At 43.9% G+C, this 19,909-nt stretch overlaps 1 protein-coding gene, 1 long non-coding RNA gene and 1 other non-coding gene across 6 annotated transcripts in view; 1 reads left to right on the top strand and 2 right to left on the bottom strand.

Annotated features, from left to right (window-relative positions):
• Nucleotides 1-8,213: 8,213 nt before the first annotated feature.
• LOC112626385 lies at nt 8,214-13,688 on the bottom strand. 4 transcript variants are annotated; one of them, XR_003119879.1, is made up of 3 exons: nt 13,368-13,646; nt 10,460-10,593; nt 8,214-8,309 (listed from the first exon to the last, which is right to left on the bottom strand). It is a non-coding gene; the product is annotated as an uncharacterized LOC112626385 (long non-coding RNA). The 4 variants fall into 4 exon arrangements; XR_003119878.1 differs by lacking the exon at nt 8,214-8,309 and adding an exon at nt 9,306-10,286 and having other exon boundaries at nt 10,437-10,593; nt 13,368-13,688; XR_003119877.1 differs by lacking the exon at nt 8,214-8,309 and adding an exon at nt 9,306-10,286.
• LOC112627279 lies at nt 10,678-10,747 on the bottom strand. Its single transcript, XR_003120123.1, has one exon. It is a non-coding gene; the product is annotated as a small nucleolar RNA SNORD123 (small nucleolar RNA).
• A 58-nt stretch (nt 13,689-13,746) lies between the features above and the next one.
• The window catches only part of SEMA5A (semaphorin 5A), a 517,335-nt gene continuing 511,172 nt past the window's right edge, over nt 13,747-19,909 (top strand). Inside the window, exon 1 of the mRNA XM_025388084.1 lies at nt 13,747-14,266. The gene's annotated coding sequence lies outside the window, so the exon portion shown is untranslated. The remainder of the gene's footprint in view (nt 14,267-19,909) is intronic.

Here is a 19,909-nt window from a genome sequence, read left to right as displayed (position 1 = left end):
GGGAACGGCTAAAGATGCAAAGTGTGGGCCCCATCCAAAGCCCACTGAATCAGAAACTCAGGATGTTGCTGGGCACCGGTCTGATTTTAGAAAGCCCTTCTGATGATTTTAAAGCATGCTCAAATTGAGAACCACTGGGCTAGAGCAGGGATCAGCAACTATGACCTGGAGGCCAAATCTGGTCTGTTTTTGTAAATATATTGTTATTGGAACACAATTCACTTACATATTGTCTAGAGTTGCAACAGAAACTGTATGGCTCACGAAGCCTAACAAATTTGCTCTCTGACCTTTTACGGGAAGAGTTTGCCAACCCTGGCCCTCGTGTACCATGGAGGTGTTGGGGAAGAGCCAGTCTCTGAAGTCAGCAATGCCACCATCTGACTCCCAATTATGCCTCCTAGCTGTTTCATCGTGGGGGAGGTTACTCAACCTATCTGTGCCTCAGTGTTCTTATCCACAAAGTGGGCGTAATAACATTCCCCAGCACAGTTAATTTGAGAGTTCAGTAAGTTAATACTTTAAACCTCAGACTAGAGCCGGGCAAGCAGGAAATCCCCAAAACCTGTTAGTTATTGATATATGAAAGGCATATTGTGAGACACTTCGCTAGGGAATGCCACAAGCCTTAGATATTTATAACTTCATTGATGCTGTCACACATAGGGATGAATCTGACATTACGTCCACACACTCCACCCCATGACGCTCCAGGGGATGAAATAGAAGGCAATCCAGCTCACTCAGTGTTTGAGTTGGCGGAGGCTGGAAGGTGTGGCAGAATTTTCTGGGAGCAGTGTATTTATATAGGCCATTTCTGCAGTTGGCCAAAATTCTGATATATTTCCCTGGGTGAGCTGAAATGGTATTATCTCCTAGAGGTAGGGGAAGGGTGAAGTAAACATAATCGTAGCTCTTATATTGGCATGATTACATAATCACATCTGTGCTGATTGAGCTGGAAAGTTGGGGTAGGAGAGAGGAAACAAAGGTCACTGGGGCGTTCTTCCTCAGTTCATATCCCAGAGAGGCCCCTTCCCCCATGCACACAGCTGTGAAAGCTGATCCTAGCAGAAGAGAAAAGGTGTGTGTGTGAGTGAGACAGAGACCACCATAATTTACGTAGTCCCTAAAGTAATACATCTGGCAATGAGAATTTTGCAGAGGACATTACTGATAAGCAAAACACTTTATAGAAATAAATTGGTAAAAGTGGATATTTCATCAATAAATTGATAAAAGTGAATCTTTGAGCACAATAAGCAAACACTAAGACTCTTTTGTGATTACATAAGGTACAGAATAGAAAACATGTTTCTTAATACAGTCCAGGATGGAATGAGTTGCTATATAGTACATGCAAAACAATAATTCTAGAACCTTAGAGATGGCCAGATAAACACAACTGGGCACTAAAGTCTTGTTTGTTCTCTTGGTCCAGTTGTTTCTCAGGACTATCGGAATGATCTATGCTTTAAAAACAGGTGAGGTTTGGTACTGAAAATAATCTGAAGTCCACTGGTTCTTGAACAGGCTGAGCATCAGATGTACCTGGGAAACGTTTCTGAAACCACAGGCCTGGACCCTACCCCTTGGAGACTGATTCACTACGTATAGCGTCAGCCTTGGCTTGTGTATGTTGAAAAAATTCCCCAGATATTTCTGATTAGTCATACCGGTTAAGGGTCATCCTCAGCTCCTTTGAGGGGAGTTATTGGAGATTCAGATAAAATTCCATTGTATAACTGTTAAAGTTTACTGTGTTGAAACTTGTATAAGCAGTTTGGTACTAGAAAGAGAAGGGAGCTTGGAGTCAAATACTCACGGGCTCTTTCGGTTATTAGTTTGGGATTTACTTTGTAGAGATTCATTCTCTGGACCACATTTTCAACATCTATAAAATGATTTTGCTTGTGGCTGTTGTCTGTTGAACATCCTGTGTCACATTGCTTTGTTCATTGAAGTTTCTTTTTGCTGACTTAAACATCTATACTGATCACACCTCTAGGAGGCTGGCCATCTGTCCTCTCCTCTAACAATAGTAATTCCACTGCAGCCCCTATTATCATGAACACATCTTGGACCACAAGTAAACATTCGGATTCTGGACCTCCTCTAGTCCTCCAGTCTGTTGAAACCATGATCCTTTTTCTCTCTGTGTCCTCCTTGTTAGCTTACATTGTGTGACCATCCTTAAAGTCGCCTCCCTGCAGACATCCTTGACTTTTTCGTTCCTCTCTCCGGTTTGTCTGGGGATGCTACCTCCTGGTTGGAATCAATCATCCATGTTATCCACACCGGTGCCTGAGCTACCGAATGTTCCTCGAGAAAATCCCACAAATATGCTGATGGGGTTCACTTTAGGGTGATTACCATGAGCCTTGACTGGTCATCCAACACCGCATGGACATTCCAGTACACGTTCCCAGTAAGTTTTGTTTGCCTGATTTCCAAGATGTCGATTTCATAGTTTCTCTTCTCTTTTCTAACATTCATGTCTTTTTCTAACATTCATGTCTTTTCCCTACTCCCCACCCAAATCTAGCCTTATACTTCATTACTAAAACATAAGCCCCCAGGGCAGCAAGCCCTCGAACAATTTGCACCACTGAAGAATCCATTTCTACCTCTACCTGGTCTCCCTGGTTCCTACTCCAATGACCATTCAAGGCGGGGGCTCTACTGTCTCCAAACGAACTCCTGTGAACTCTTACCTTTCCAAAGCCTTCGTTCCTGGAGTTATCTTATTTCTCTATTATGTAGACACTTTCTCACTGTACATGGAGTTATCTCAACCAACATATAAACATGCTTCCAATGACCCACTGTGGAATATAACCCTCTGTGCACAGGTCCACCTGCTACCAGTTTATTTGTTTCTCTTCAGGACAAAACTGCTCTAATGAGTTTCCACCTCCTGTCTGCACTTTCTTCCTTCCTATTAACCCTCTCTATTGAATTATGAAATCTTCTGAGCATACAGAAAAGGATAATAATCTAATGAACACCCACCAAAGCATCTCTGTCTGATCTTAACATTTTTCATTATTTGCTGCATTTTTTTTTTCATTTTAGTGGAAAACAGAATCAAAGATAAAGTTGGTGGCCTTTGATGATCTTTGCACAATCTCCCTTTTCCCTCCCTTGTCATATTACTGAATTTATTATTTATCATTTCTGTGCTATTTTACTACTGTACATGTATCCATAAAATATAGATCTGATTTTTTGGTTTGCATACTTTATATAAACTGGCAGTATACTACATGTCCCTTCTGCAACCTTGTCACCTGCACTGCATGGAATGTACATTTTAGACATTGCAAGAGTGGCCACAGTGCCTTCCCAAGTGATTGTACCAACTTACACCTCTAAAGGTTCCCTTGCCAACATCTGATAACAGCTGGTATTGTCAGATTTTTTTCATTATTGCTACTCTGATTGGTGTGAAATGATGCATCCTGGTTTTAACTGACTTTCCATGATTATTGGGGAGCTTGTGTTGTTATACTTATTGGCCATTGAGCTTCTTGTTTCATTTGTACAGTTTTTGCTTTGTCCTTTTCCAATGGATTGGTAGGACTTTGAAAATATATTTTGCCTACCATCTTTTGTCATTTGTATGCACTGAAATTTCCCCTAGGCTATGGCTTGTTTTTAAGTTGTATATCATCATATGGAAGTTCTAAACTTTAATGTTGTTTACTGTATTGATTTTTTTTTCTTTATGGCTAGTCTTTATATCTTGTTTTAAGAACTGCTTCCCCATCCAGCGGTCATACAGATAGTGTCTTATAGGTTTTCATAAGTAATGTTTTGTTTCTCACTTTGCTTTAAACTAATTCGAAGTTGTTCTATAAATAGCTTAAGGGGGGGTACTAATTCACTGTTTTTACATATGAGTAGTCAATTGTCTTAGGCCCATCTATTGAGTACCTTTTTTCCCCATTGAGCCACCATACCTCTTTTGTCACATGTCACTCAAGAGGGGGTCTATGTAGGTCTGTTTATAGGCTTTGTTTATTGTTCTCTATGTCTGTCCCTGGGTCAATATCTCCATGTCTTAATTTCTATAGCCCTATGAACAATATTGATATGATGCTTATCAACCTTGTTCCTAATCTACAGACATTCCTTAATCACTCATGGAAATTTGTGTTTGCTTTGCTTGTAAACTTTAGGATGTTAGGTTTCATAAAAAGCCAGTTGAGATTTTGATGAGATATACATTGTATTGAAGGATAAATTTGGGTAGCATGGATATTTCTGTATGAATATTTTATATTCAAGGTATTATATACTGAATCTTCCAATACATCAATGTGGAATAGCATACATTTATTTTGTTCTTCTTTAGGATTTAAATTTAGCTTTATAATTTTTTCACAAAAGTCTTTCAGAACTTAATAGAACTTTCTCTTTATTCTAATTGTTGATACGCAGATTTTCCTAAGTGTTTTTATTAGATACAATTATATCATCTGAAATTAAAAGTTAACTTTTCCCTTTTCAATCACTGTTTAGATGTTGAAGAGAAATATCCATAAGGAGATTTGATTTGTCCTTACAGATATTTCTCTTCAACAACAGTGACTGAAAGTACAGGTTGTCTTGATCTTCTCTTTCAATTGAATGCCTAAGACTTTTCACCACTAAATAACAAGTTTTTTGTTGATTTTTTTTTTTTTTTGGTAGATAGTCTGTCAATTTAGGTAAATTCCCTTCTATTACTAGTTAGCTAAGAGGTTTTTTTTTTTTTGAATGACAAACACATGTTTAATTTTATCAAAACATATTCTGCAGCTATTGAAATAATCATATGTTTTTTTTAAAATTTGTTGATGAGGTGATTTATATTAGCATATTTTCTAATGATAAAACATCCTTGAATTTGTTAGTATTTGGCCTATGATTCTTCTATTCACTGGAATGCTGATAATAAAATAAGGATTAATTTTGCCTTGGAAGCAATGACCAGATACTGAACCTACTGGTGATTTGATCTTGGACTTCTCAGTCTTCAGAACCATGAGAAATATATTTCTATTATTTATAAAGTAACCAGCTTAAGGTTTTTGTTATAGCAACCTGGAATGAACTAAAACAGAAATTGGTAATGAGTAGTGGGGTGCTGCTGTAGTGAATACCTAAAAATGTGGAAGCAACTTTGGAACTGGGTAATGGGTAGAGGCTGAGTTTGGCAAAGTAGGCTAGAAAAAGCCTAGATTTCCATAAATGGACTGTCAAAGGTAAAGGCTCAGAAGAAGAGTTATAGACAGAGCCTCAGTCTTCTTGGAGATTATGTAAAAGATTGTAATCAAAATGTTGGTAGAAATATGGATGCTAAAGGTCATTTTGGTGAGGTGTCAGATGGAAATGTTCTGGAAACTGGAGGAGCTATCTTTGTTATAAAGTGGCAAAGAACTTGGCTGAATTGTGTCTGTATTCTAGTGCTCCGTGGAGGGCAGAATTTAAGAGTGATATACTAGGATATTTGGTGAAAGAAATCTCTAAGCAAAGTGTTCAAGGTACTACATGGCTTTTCTTGACTGTTTATCATAAAATGCAAGAGAAGAGAAATGAATTAAACATGAATTTATAATAAAAAGGGAAGTAGAACTTAAAGATATGGAAAATTTTCAGTCTTTCCAGGTTGTAAAGGTTCAAAGGGCATGCTCAGCCCTCTGAATAGTAATTGCAAATGAATATTCAGAGAATACCAAGGGCATGGCTAAGCAAACATAACGTTTGATATGATATTAGTGTGGCTATAAGGAAGCCAGATGCTATTTATCCGGACAATAGAAGAATGATTCCAGAGGCATTTCAATCTTTGAGGCTGCCGCTCCCATCATGATCCCAGAGTACCAGGGCCTTCAAGTCAGAAAGGTTTCAAGGGAGGGGCCCAGGGCACCTGTGGCACCTCAGGGCTCACTGCCTGCGGCCTCCTCAGATATTTGTTCCCCGCATTCTAACACAGTGCTTCTTAGCTGCTCCAGCTGGGGCTCAAGTGGGCTCAGATGTGGCTTGGGCCACCCTTCTGAAAGGTACAAGTAATAAGCCTTGATGACATTCTTGAAGTGCCAACTCTGCATTTATATAGAGTGTATGAGCTGTGGAGTCATGGCTATCTCCATGTAGATTTCAAAAGATGTCTTGGAGAGCCCAGAGCCCAGAGCCCAGAGCACTGTCCCAAAGGTGAGATAGGTTCAGAGGGTGCCTACTAGGGTAATGACCAGCAGAGCTGTGGGGTCAGGGTTGCCCCCGAGATCCCAAACTGGTAGAGCCACCAGTGTGCAATGCCAGCCTAGGAGAGCTACAGGCACTAGACTCCAACTTGTGAGAGCTACAGCGTGGGCTGTGCCCAGCAAAGCCATGGGGGTAGGGCTGGTTGGACCCTTGGATGTCCAACCCTTGCCCCAGTGTGTACGGAAGGATAAACATGGACTCAAAAAAGACCATTCTCAAACCTCAAGATTTAACAGTTTGCCTTGTTGGGTTTTGGACTTCCATGGGGCCTGTGACACTTTCTTCTTGCCCATTTCTCCCTTCCTGAATGGGAATGTTATCCTATGCCTGTACCACTACCGTATTTTGGAAGCACATCACTTGTTTGATTTCATAGGCTAGAGGAGTTTGCCTTAGGATGAATTGTACCTTCAGTCTCAGCTGTATCTGATATAGATCATGTTTAAATGAGACCTTGGACTTAAGACTTTAAAGTTAATGCTGGAACACGTTAAGAATTTTGGCAATAAGTTATCAATTTTGGGATGAATTTTGTATATGAGGACATGAATTTCGAGGGGGCAGGGGAAGAATGCTATGGTTTGACTGTATCCTCCCAAGAATTCATGTTGAAAGTTAATTCTCAATCCAACAGTATTAAGAGGTGGGGCCTTTCGGAGGTGATTAGGCTGTAAGGGCTGTGATCTCATAAGTGGGATTAGTGGCTTGTAAAAGGGCTGGAGGGAATTAGCTGGGCCCTTTTCTCCATCCAGCTCTTCAGTCATGTGTGGACACAGTGTTCCTCTCCTCCAGAGGATGCAGAAACGAGGCACCATCTTGGAAGCAGAGACTCTGCCTTCACCTGCTGGTGCCTTGATCTTGAACTTTCCAGCCTCCAGAACTGTGATAAATAAATTGCTATTGTTTAGATGTTACTGAGAATTAAGGCGTTTTGTTATAGCAGCCTGAAATGGACTATGACAGTATCTATTGCTATTCATTTGCAATTACTATTATATCCTTGATACTTTAACAAGTGTGTTTGAATTAAATTCCAAAGTTAATCACCATTTCCACCCTTTTCTGGAGTCTTACTCTCATCCTTTATCTTTCCCACTTTCTTGCTGGTCTCTACTCTTCCTTCAACTCTCATCTCAAATGCTACTTTTTCAGTGATGCCTCTCCCATTCCCCAGACTAAACCAGACACCCATATATTTGTCCTTCATAGCATGTATCAGGGTTTAGAATTACATACTTGTGGGTTCCATAACTCAGTAAGCTGTAACTCGGTAAGCTGTAACTTCTGAAAGGGCAGGGATCGCCTCTGTGTGTCTTTTCATTCTATTTTGAATGTGCAGCCGTACGTCTGGCACGTGGTGTGCAACAAGCTTGGTTGCAGATGGGAAAGCCGGGTGGGAGAAAGGGGGAGGGGCACTGGCTGCATAGGCCGCAATGTTGAGGGATGAAGCTTCAGGGCTGCCAGACCTGGAGGAACTGAATTCCCTCCATCAGTAAGGAATCACATTCTCCTGCTAAAAACAGAACAGAAACAATGATGGCTAAAGCAAAACAGAAAGTTCTTTCTTTCTCAGGTCATGAAGTCTGGGGTTAGGTAATTCAGGGCTGAGGCAGGGGCTCTATGGAGTCACAAGGGATTTAGGCTACTTTTTACATCATTATCCTTGGCTCATAACTTATATCCTCAAGAGTCTAAACTGGTGCCTGGCATTTCATTTTTTGTTTGTTTTGGGACAGTCTCCCTCTGTCACCCAGGCTGGAGTGCAGTGGCATGATCTTGGCTCATTGCAACCTCCTCCTCCCTGGTTCAAGAGATTCTCCTGCCTCAGCCTCCCGAGTAGCTAGGACTACAGGTGCGTGTCACCATGCCTGGCTAATTTTTGTATTTTTAGTAGAGATGGGGTTTCACCATGTTGGTCAGGCTGGTCCCAAACTCCTGACCTCAGGTGATCTACCCACCTCGACCTCCCAAAGTGCTGGGATTACAGGCATGAACCATTGCACCCGACAAGTGCCTGGTATTTCCACCATCACAATCAACTTCCAGGTGGGAATCCAGACCTAGGAGAGAAGGACAGGAAAGATCATGCCCATTTAGTTGTCTGCTCCCTTTTACAAAGCCTGTCTTAGAATCCTACTCCACTTACATCTTATGGGTTATGGCTGAGTTCTATGGCCTCACCTAGCTGCAAGGGAGATTTTTTTTTTAAAGCCAAGTGGTTTCCAATTCAAATAAAATCAGGTCTGTGTTATTAAGGGTAATGATGATAACGACGTGTGTGTGAGGGGTGGGTGTGATGCTGCTGACTGGGGAATGATCACTGGAACTGGAGTCAGGGAGACAGTAAGAGGAGGTGTTGGTGTTTTGGGTGAGAGACACTGACACTGTGAATTATGGCAGCGAGACTGGAATGGAAAGGAAGGTCTGAAACAGCACTTGATGGAGGGCCCACTGGATCCTTGATGGCTCTTCTTTCTACGGATTTGCTTCAGGAGACATTTTACTTTTGGGTTTAATTTCACTTAATAAATCATCTTTTCATTAACTCAAGGTTATTTTGAGTTAATCTCTCTGGTAAATAATGAAATAAACTCAGGCAGAGCAATCTGTGCTTCTAAATCTAAGCAGGATGAATATTATTTTTGAAAACATATTTCCAAAGGTACTTATTTTTCCCCAAAGCTCTATTTTCAAAGGCAGAGGAACAGAGAGGACATTGATTAATAAGTATAAAACATATCTTTTTAAAAAAATGTATAGCCATTCTTTGCTTATAGACATTCAAGATATATACAAGACTCAATGTCAGAAAATAACAGCCTGGAAACCATTCCGAGGCTTTATCTCCATGCCACAAGCTATCTGTATTTTCTTCAGATAGTCCAAAAATCTTTTAAACTTAGCATTTTCTTTTTCTTCTCCCCAGACCATACTTATAAAAGATGACTTGGGCTTTTTCGACACACCAATTTTGTTTAAGCAAATTGAGTTGCTAGACAATATAGCCAGAAATTTAACCAAGAGGACAAGGCAAAACACTTTCAGACTTCTAGAATCCTTTAATTTTCTGCACACATAGCTGAAGTAAAGCACAGTATCTTATTAAAAGGCCTATACTGAAAGAAGAATCAGTAAACTCTTCTTAAGAAAAAAAATAAACAGGGAAAACGACACCTACCCTCCCCCAGCTGCTCCTGCGAGTCAACACATCTTGTTAATTGTGTGGTCTGCTTGTTGTATCCTTGAGTCATTGCTTTACCCAGGCCGCTTCCTTGAACGTGGCTGTGAGGTGCGGAAATGTGGTTCTTCCATGAGAAATGGGTTCCAGAGAGCTCAAAGATGAGCCGAGTTTGCCTGGGTTAGGTGAGGTCCAGGTCATGCTGTGCCAACCTCGGGGAACATATGGCAGTGGCAAAGTGCAACCCTCTGACCAGACATGGGCTGTGTGAGGCGGGCCTTGGTGGACTTGAGGAGAAGCTCAGACTGCAGAGCGGGGCACACGATGGGGTCCCAGGCTGTGCCTGGAGGAGCAGACTGACGTGGCCCTTCAGTTTAAGGGCCAGGAAACTGCACGTGCTATGCACATTTGTGCTCACTCTCATCTGCGCCTCAAGTATTTTCTGTCTGTCTAAGGTTCTGGGTGGCTCTTTTTAAATAAAACTAGTCTGCTTAACTTTGCCAATAGAGTGGGCTGCTACACTAAAGAGGAATGCGTGTTTCTTGGGGTAAGAGAACCCTAAAGACCTAAAGAAAATCCAAGTGTAGGGGCTATTTCCCTAAAATCTCCCCACTTGTAGATTCCTAATCCATCAAAAGAATCTGACAAAAGAAACCTGTTTGGGTGCAACCCAGCCTCACCTGTACCCATAATCATGTTTTCCCAATGCTTTGAAGTAGGTGAGCAATAAAGCAGCACTAGGCAGTCTTAGTGAGACATCAAACTTCACATCTTTGTATCAATGTTTAGCATTAGGAAAAAGACCGATGGGACTGATCAGACAATCTTTTCGTTTCTTCAGTTCTTAAATGTCACGGATCTATAAGAATGAAGATGGGTAAAAAGAGAACACTCATGGAGGATGATTGTAATGTGTCTCATTGGCAGGAAAATCCAGTTAAGATGTAAATGTCAAGAGGCCAAGATTTCTGGATTGAGGTTTTTTCCTATAATTTTAATACAGTCTTACCACATCTTAAATACCACAGATACCTGGCTTTCCTTGAAGGTCACTCATGGCCCACAGTCATGTCCTGATTTCTTCCAGGTGATGTTCTTTCCAGAAAGCCCCTCCCTGTTCCTCCGGTCTGAGATGGCAGCTTAGGGATGTGGCTGAAATTCAAGCACTAGGGAGGGAAGTAAAGACAAGACAAAATTGGTCAATGAGTACAGAAACGTAAGTGATCTTTCCTGGTTCCGAACAGAAGTGAGGTGAATCAGGAAATGGATGGCGTTTTTCAAGTCACATGAATCAGCGCCCCAGAATTCATCATTTTCACCAAGTGTTTTGTTGGTTTCCTCACTCTTTCACATTGTGTGCATGGCTCACCTAAAACAGTTTAGGGAAAGCTGTATTTTATTTTGAAAAGAAGAGAACTAAATATTTTTGTTTGTTTGTTTAAAAATGATCATCCTTAGTTTTATGTGATGAGAAGCAGCGTAATGCAGATAGCTTTCTAGCAAGCAAGACCTTTACAAAGAAAAAAAAAAGAAGAAAAATTTTGTTTAGAAAAAAGAAATACTTGTATATACTTCAAAATGACTTTGTTTATGGAAAGCCTGCTTATATGTTGGGGGCTGGGTGAGTATTTTACACAGATTACTGTCTTTCTCCTTTCAAGCAGACAACAGACATACCCCTGCCAGGCTGGTGTGTCTAAGCTCCTGGTGAAGAGACTGTAGCTGAGAAACGGTAAAGAACTTTCCCCATGTTGGCCGGGTGCGGTGGCTCACGCCTGTAATCCCAGCACTTCAGGAGGCCGAGGCGGGCAGGTCACGAGGTCAGGAGATCCAGACCATCCTGGCCAACATGGTGAAACCCTGTCTCTACTAAAAATACAAAAAAAAAAAAAAAAAGCCCAGAGTGGTGGCGGGTGCCTGTAGTCCCAGCTATTTAGGAGGCTGAGGCAGGAGAATGGCGTGAACCCGGAAGGCAGAGCTTGCAGTGAGCCGAGATCGCGCCACTGTACTCCAGTCTGGGCGACACAGCAAGACTCCGTCTCAAAAAAATAAATAAATAAAAAGAACTTTCCCCAGGTTAAAACTCAAAATTACATCCTCAATTTAGATCCATTTCACTTTAAACAAAGGATGCACTCTAAATTATAATTTGGTTTATTTACCTGCTTATTAGCAATTATTTTGTAATTATCACTAAAATATACATCTTTTAACAGTGCATTGGTGCAGCCTGTAAACAGCAAAACTGAATTCAACTCTCCCCCTACATACACACAAAATTACAGAATTTATCCAGTTAAGTGTTATGTTATCAGACCTATTGGGTTATGCTGTAGAAAGCTATCTTCTTCCCACTGCTTAGCTCTATATGCCAAGAATTTTTTCTTTTTTTTTTTTCTTTTAAAGTATTAACTGCAATGTTCAGAGGCAAGAAGAGGATTAGCTGAATACATTGGGTTCTAATTTCTGTCTCCTTCACCCTGGCCACATAGGCTCCACAGGTCCGTGAAAGGCTGCAGAATCCAAGCAGAAGGCAGCTTCCTCCCTACATCTTCCCCACTAGAAGCAGCCAGGCAAGACCTTGGCCTGCCTCTGCCTCACAGGGAGGCTCCTAGGCCTCTGTGCCACGTAGGCAAGAGAATCGGAATGTCTGGAATGGAGCTAGTGTCTTAAGTGCCAAGCAAGGGAAGGGAGAACGGTTAAGCTTTTCATTCAGGTCCCCAGGAGCCTGCAGCTGCCACACAGCAGGCCAGGAGCCCCCGCCACAACCCAGGGAGAAATGCTTGCCAAGGAGGCCTGCCGGCTACTGACACTTCCTCCCAGAGGCCTTAAAGGAAATCCCAGTAAGGGCTGAGTACCCAAGACAGCCAGATCACACGTGCCAGAAACTGAGCATTTGGGGATGGGCTGGGCTTTCATAGAAACCTTCGGAACTGCTTTCACTTAACTCTTTTATTAAAAAAAAAAGTTCTAGAAAATAGACACATCGATGGCAATTTGTATTTCCATTGTCCTCTCAGGTCTGCATGGCTACTGTGCGAGAGCTATGACATCCTGCAGCCTGCAATAGCTTCTTTGTTTTATTGATGAGCTCAATGGAACCCTTATGGACGCGCCGGACCATGCCCAGGACCAGCGAGGCCCATCCATAACCCACCACTGGCTGGAAGGGCGCTGGTGTGAACACGGGGCCTTACGGGGTCCCTACCTCACTGCGGTTAGGAGAGGTGAATTCACGCGTTTCCTCATGCAGGGACCTTCGAGCCTCCCTCTGAGGTGCAGATGGAGAAAAAAGGGCCCAGAGATACTGTCCCGTACCCCCATCCAGCGGGAAAGGGCCACTCAAGGCCAGTCAGGACTCCGCACCCAAGTTTTATACCTTATACTCCTATACCTTTACCATTTGCTCTTTTCGCGAGGCTGACCCCCTCCCTCTCTCCCCCACCGCCTGCTTCAGAAGCTGAAAAGCTGCAACAAAGTATCCAATTATACACGTCTTCAAAGGTACTTCACTTGCTTTCCAACTATAAAATTTTCACCTGAGTACTTAGTAAGGCCCAAAGATCCTGCAAAAATGCAACAAGGAATATTCGGCCCAGAATTGGACGAATGACTTTGACCATACGGGACTTCTCTCTTAACGCTCAGCGTGGCTACCTGGGGACCCCTTCACCTGCCTCCCTGATTCGTCAGATTTGTTCATTTCCTGGACTTCAACCTTCTGAAATCGACCCAAACTAGCCGGGAGGCTCACCCGCAAAGGGCTCCTCCAAGAACCCGCAACGACTGACTCTCTCGTCTTCTTTAAGGAGTTTCACTCTCAGAACGGATGAAGTTGTCACACAGAAAGAACAAAATCACAAAGTTCGAGTTCCGGAGGACCAGACGGCCCCTGCCCCCCAACCCCAGGGCCAGATTCAGCCGAGGGAAGAGCACGTACCTGGAGCCGAGGCCGGCAGAGCGGCATCGCCACGTCTCAGGTCTCGGCCGGCGCCCCGCTCCGGGGTGCAGCCACGTCTGAGGCGGGACAGCGGGCGGGGGAGCCGCAGAGGGACCCAGTGAGACGGGGAAGGGAGCCCCCAAAAGTCAGCGCTCGGCCGCACTCGCACTGGGGAAGCAGGAATGAAACTCTGGGGTGCAGCGGGGCTCCCGGGAGCGAAGGTGGGGGTCCCGTACCGGGAAGGGGCGGGGCTCGGGGAGGTCAGGCGCGGGTGCCGCGCTGGAGTTTCACCCCGGCAGGGGGGAGGAGGAGGAGGAGGAGGCGGTGCGGCGGCGGGGGCGGGGCGGGGCGGGGCGGGGGCGGGCCCAGGCGGCCCCGCGCTCCCCGCCCCGCGATCTCCGCGCCCGCTCGCCCCGCGCGGATCTACTCGCCGGGAAGGCGGCGCCGGTGGCGGCTGCTCTAGCTGCGCCCGCTCCCGAGCGCTGCTTTCCCGCCGCGGGTGGGCTTCGCAGCCCCTGGCCCGCTGCAGCCCCGGCCCTCCACCTTCCCTTTGCAGGGGAGGCCCGGCCAGTGTGACTTATCCCGGGGCGCTCCCCTCTCCCACCCACGACTGCCCTGCGGAGCTGTCTCAGAAACCCAACTTTGCCACTTCGCGGGTCGTCTCTGCTGGGCGCGAACCTGCCCACCCACCGGTTGGCTACGCGCTCGGGGACTGTTCTCGTGGCCCCCAAGCGGGTGCCCCCATTCTGGAGCGCAGCGAGTAGGGGGTGGCTCTGGGGAAGTGGCAGGGGGCGGCTGCAGCTGCTGCTTCCACTTCCCTAGCCAGGTGCTGAAGAGGATCCTCGGAGCCGCTCTGGCCCCAGGCACTGGATGACTGGCACCAGCGCGCCCCGCACCTGGTGAGCGACCCCCGCCCGATCCCTGCGTGGCCTTGGCCGGAGCCCCTGACCGCGCCGCGCCGCGCCGCTGGCCGGTACCGGCAGACTGCAGCCGTCGGCTGGTGGGTGGTGCGGATCTCGGGTGGGATCCATCAGCAAGCACCTGGGCGGGGGTTCCGCGTACGGGATTAGGACCACCGTCAGTCCGGGGGCGCCCACAGTTGAGCTAGTGCACGGGTTGGAAGTTTGTGTACCCGCCTGTGCCGAGGTCTGAGCATGGAGAGGTAAGGAGCCAGAGCGTCGCGGTGGGCGAGACGTGACCCCTGCCTAACACCCGGAAAGGTGCGCACACTGGTCTGTGTCCGCACCGGCGCGCCTCCAGGCTCCCACTGCCGGGAGCCGGGGGCGGGGGACACGGAGGTCGGGACTTGGCGGTCCGCGAGCCGCTACCTCGCAGCCTCGCCGGCTTGGGCAGGTTTTCCTGCTTTCCTTACAGGGGAACCGGGAGGCGGTGGGACTTGGGCTGAACTCCGCCAAGCGCCTTGGTTAATGAAAGACACTAAGGCGGGGTGCAGAGGCCTGGGGAACCACCAGCCAGGTGGGCTGCAGCTAGGCAAGCGCCTTTCCCCAGGTATCCCTCCGCTGCTCCACGGATTTTACAAACCCTGGCTCAGGGTTTTGGGCCCCAGAGAGAACGGTTTTTCCCAAGATGTGCGTGGGAACAGTCGTGGAGGAGTGATTCCCGCGGCTCGCTCCCCGCGGCGCCCGGTGCCTGGCTTGGCGCGGTCACATCCTGGTTCCCTGGGCTTTGGCGGGAAGCGCCTTCACCTCCTAGCCCTTTGCTTGCTTTGTACCTGGACGCCGCGGCCAGAGTTGGGATTTAACTTTCCTGCGCCTGCGGCGTCCTCGGGATTCCCGGCAGGGGGCGCTGCGAGCGAGCGCTCTGAGGACCAGGCGCCACAGGCAGTTGCTGGGTCCTGGGCGAGTGGGTGGGAGTCCCAGGCAACAAACAGCAGAACCAGGCAGATCTTGTAGTAATTTCATTTTGGGGGCCGGGGGTTGGGGGAGCTGATCCGGTGGCTATGGAAAGCTGTCAGCCTTGCTAGAAGAGGGGACAGGAAAAGTGGCGGCCAGACATAAGTGCTCTAACTAGAAAGGTCTCTTCCAGAGAAAAAGATCCCTGTAAACTCTTCCTTGTCTGGACATCTGTCTTCCTTGTGACTGTTGCATTTACTCAGAAAGAAATCGAAATTGAGGGAAGATAGCGTGAGCTTTGTTTCATACCGTTCTGCTTTTTAGGGGTACTTTAGTTAACACACCAGGAGTCACAAATGATTGTTCTAGTTCGTTTTGAAGAAAGACAAGTTTTACGTCTAGCTTACCCAGAAGAGCTCTATCCTAATGGCTGAGTTTGGAATCAGCAGATATGTTATTAATTATAGACGTAGTCTGTTCATAAGGAGACAGAAACACAAAACCAGACTTTAATAAGAAAGATTTTTCAATACCTAATTAGGATTGCTAAATTTGTTGCTAATTAATGCCAGTTTCATTATTTTAGAGAGTGTAATGTTTATCCTGACCACTTTATACAGTTTCAGTTAAGGCGGATAATACCTTTAAGTTATGTATAACTGAAATAACTTTCTTGTCTGTGCCTGTATTTACACCAAAAGAAACATGGATTTTTTTCCCTTCCAAAAGATTTCTTTTTCTATGTTTTTCATGAAAAAACAGCCCTAAGTGTAATTGTTTGGTTCACTTGAAACACAGATGTTTTTTTCCTTGAGTTTCTTTCTTTTAAAAACTTTCGTTATAGAAGCTTGCTCATCCACATTGCTCCGTGAGGTCACGCTAAGCATTTGTATACACATTGAAGCGTGGAGTGACAAACTGACATCTATTTTTATGTGCTTTTAGCCAATATGTACTTTTATTAACAGGGAGAAGACAGATGATGCTAATCATTTGATGTCTTTTGTGAATTGCACTAACTCATTTGGTTGTTGTAATGTCAAACAGCTGCGAGATCCCTGCTGCGAGCAAAGGCTTTGGTCTCCTGGGTGGTAAAGCTTGTCTCTGTCCAAAAGAAATTTTTGAGATGTTCAGAATTTGGTTAAAATAAGCCTGTGTTCTTCACTGCCATTTCCCTTTACAATGGTTTCATCACGTGTCTTGTGAGAATGAAACACAGAAACTTACAGCACTGAGGCTGTTAAAACGTATTGATCACGAGACCAAAATAAATACAAACACATTTATACAAACTTCTGCATAAATTTTAGAGAGTCAGGTGCCTTCTGAAGCCCCATCCGTGGATTTGCAGTAAGAAATTTAGTTCCAGAGTCATGTTAGCCTCTTGCTGAAGGACAAATGTTACAACCAACAAGCCTTTCTCTGTGCTGTGTGCTAGGGGCCCAAAATAACAGATGCCAGCTCTTTGGGGACGATGTCAGATGCTCCTGATGTTAGAGAGAGCTGCGTATCTGAATCGTGACACAGTTTTACTTAACTTGGTGATGAGTTTGAAGAGTTTCCAGTGATTTCTTTTTTGGTCATAAAGTCATTGAAACTGAGTCTTTTCTTTTGATACAGGAAGATGTGGAGGAGGAGCAGAAAACCTTTGCTAAATGTCCAGCCAAAAGTATAAAGGCATTGTATTATGTAGACAAGTAATCATGAACTCTACAATTAACTAACATCAAAAACTCATCCCAATGAGGAGGTTTGAGTTACAAAGCAGATGGTGTGCAAGATAGAACAAATGAGTGTATAATATATCCCAGTCAAGGAATCCATTTTTATAGTAGTATATGTACAACTATTTGAGTACAGCAGCCCTACATCCTGCAATAAATCCTCCATAATTCTTGATTCTAAAATTATACCAATTTTGTATTTTAAACTGTTTCTGCAATTGTTGCTATAGTTACCCAGACAAATTGCTTGGGGTATAATTATACCAAGGTGACAAGTTTTTATGTGTTAAATAATATTTAAAATGTAAATTATGGTGTCTAACAAATTGAGTTACAACTCAGTACAAAGTGTCTAAAGTGAAACCTTGTACGTTTCTGCTCACCTGCATCTACTTGCAAATTTATATCAAGAAAGTTAATTGTTTTCTTGAATCATAAAATGAACATCTATAAGTACTTTCAGTTGTCTTGAGTACAGTTGACAACATAGATAATTTCACATATGTTCTCAGCAACTTTTTAAAATTGAGATGCAGAAGTTTGGTTGAAAATTAGGTTTTTATCACTCTGCTGCCCTGCAGAGATGATCTGTTATAGATAGGGGGCAATCTCCTGTTTCCAATTCCTGTATCGATTGGGAGCAACTTGGGGATAAATTCAGCGGGTGAGATGTGGTTGCTGGGAAGCACTTTGGAGAAACAGATGTGGGTATGCTTGGTAAATATACAGCATATTTTTCAGATGAACTTTTAAAGAATTGGTTATCCAGATATACAAAATCAATTTCTGATAGGGAGAAAAGAAGAAAAAGCAAAATTAAAGTAAGCTAGAATAGACATAGACAAACTTTTCAATATAAATGAGCCTACTCAAAACTTGCTTTGATTCAAAATTGAAGCCAAATAGAACAAAACAAATGAAAACTTGATCCAAGAGAAGGTATTGGATAATAGGTAATTTATTTCAACATACGAGTATTGACACAATCTTTGCCAACTAAAAGACTGTATAGCTAAGAAAACCTGGCTGTCCATTTCACAGAGTATTTTGAAGCCAGGCAACTTCAAAAACAAGTCATATTTCACCTTGTGCGTGAAATGTAAAAAAAAAAGGGTAACCCAACAGTGGGCTCAAGAACACAGAAAATTTTCCCAAAGGAATTGCTGTTGTCATCTTCTTTCTTCTTTTTTGGTCCAAGATTAATGGTGGTTTGACAAGAGCAAAGACAAGCACACTTTATTTCCCTTTCCTACATTTTAAAATGTACTGACATAGTATTGTTGTATTTGGAAAAAATAAAATCATTCTATTTTTAAACTCTTTTTTCCTTATTGGTTTCCTAGAATTGGTTTCCTGATTACCACTTGAGAAAAAAAAACTATTTTAAAAGAGTAATTTTTTTAGAGGATGGATTTCTTTTGTTATCGAAAGGTCATGAGCCCACTAATCTTTTATCTTCCCATCGTCCACCCATTATTTGTCACTGAATTTCTGTAGAATTGGCTAACCTAGGGTTCATGTAGAATAATGAAGGAGTATACACAGGAAAAATGTTATTTTATGTTACATTTTTATGTACAATTGAGTAAATCATACTACTGCAATAGGTAATTCAATGACAGATATGTATGATAAATAACCAGTAGAGTGATTCTATCAGAAGCCAACTCTATTGGAGAAATAATGCTGTATTTGCTGAGATGTGAAATTAAATAAGTTATAGGCGAGTGACAATCAGGATAGCACAAGGACAAATTGTTCACAGAAAATCGAGCCTCTTTCAATCAGTTCAAATCCACCCAGTGTTTAGCAACGATGTATGATGTACCTATGGAAAGAAAAACAGAGTCAAGGAAAGCAACTAAGAAAAAAAAAATTGCTAAGCAGTTTCCTGTGATCTGTCTGCAAAATCATAAAACTGAAACTTCTATTCTCCTGAATCACAGGAGAGACGGCATTCCTTGCAAACCGACTTCAAATAACATTCCACACAGAGAGCTTTTCTTCCTGTAAAAACAAAACAAAACAAAAAACAAAACTGGAGATGTGACACATCTTGCAGAAGGCCCCCAAAGCTGTTCTGAACCAGCTACCAAGGCAGCTGACTCCTGCCGGTGCCCCCAGACCTGCTGTGGAAAGAGAACACGTCGGAGGCCAGGGACATTTGTGGTTAGGCATCCTGTAACCAAATGGATTTTAGAATCAGAGCTGGCTTCTGTGACTCCTTTTACAGGACTGAGATTTAGGTTTGTTGTAAAACTACTGATTTTCTTTCTTTATTTTTTTTCTTTGTTTGGAGACAGAGTCTTGCTCTGTCACTCTGGCTGGGGTGCAGTGGCATGATCTCGGCTCACTGCAACCTCTACCTCCTAGGTTTAAGCAATCCTTATGCCTCATCCTCCCGAGTAGCGGGGATTACAGGTACGTGTCACCACACCCGACTAATTTTTTATATTTTTGGTAGAAACTCCTGACCTCGAGTGATCCACCCTCCTTGGCCTCCCAAAATGCTGGGATTACAGGCGTGAGCCACCGTGCCCGGCCTGATTTTCAAGTTAAGAACACTGTTTGTAAGTGGCGGCATAAAGGAAAAATAATTGCTCAGGATGCTAAACTTCTTTGTGTAGCAGATATTATAATGAAGCCATTGTTCATATGGGTTGACGAGTGAATATAAACTAAGTATGTTTGTCATATAAATTCCTAACTCTGGACTTGACTTTAGAAGAAAGTTAGTATTGTAGGAGAGCTGGGTGGAATGATGAGCAGAAGCCCATGGTTTAATAAAGATGCTTGCCTGACTGGGCAGGGCCGTGGGAGAAGCCTCCTCATTGAATTAGGTACTCGCTGACAGTGGGGGATCCTGAGGGGACGACTCTCCTGCTGTGCTGGAGAGATGCCAGCAGTGGTGGACGGATTCATGGCCAGAGAATGGGTGGTGTTGGTGGGAGTGGTTGACAGAGTG

The sequence above is a fragment of the Theropithecus gelada genome, chromosome 6 (genome assembly GCF_003255815.1).
Source record: "Theropithecus gelada isolate Dixy chromosome 6, Tgel_1.0, whole genome shotgun sequence".
Taxonomy (NCBI): Eukaryota; Metazoa; Chordata; class Mammalia; order Primates; family Cercopithecidae; genus Theropithecus; species Theropithecus gelada.
The sequence above is the reverse complement of the archived record's forward strand: the minus strand, read 5'-3'. Positions and strand labels throughout refer to the sequence as shown.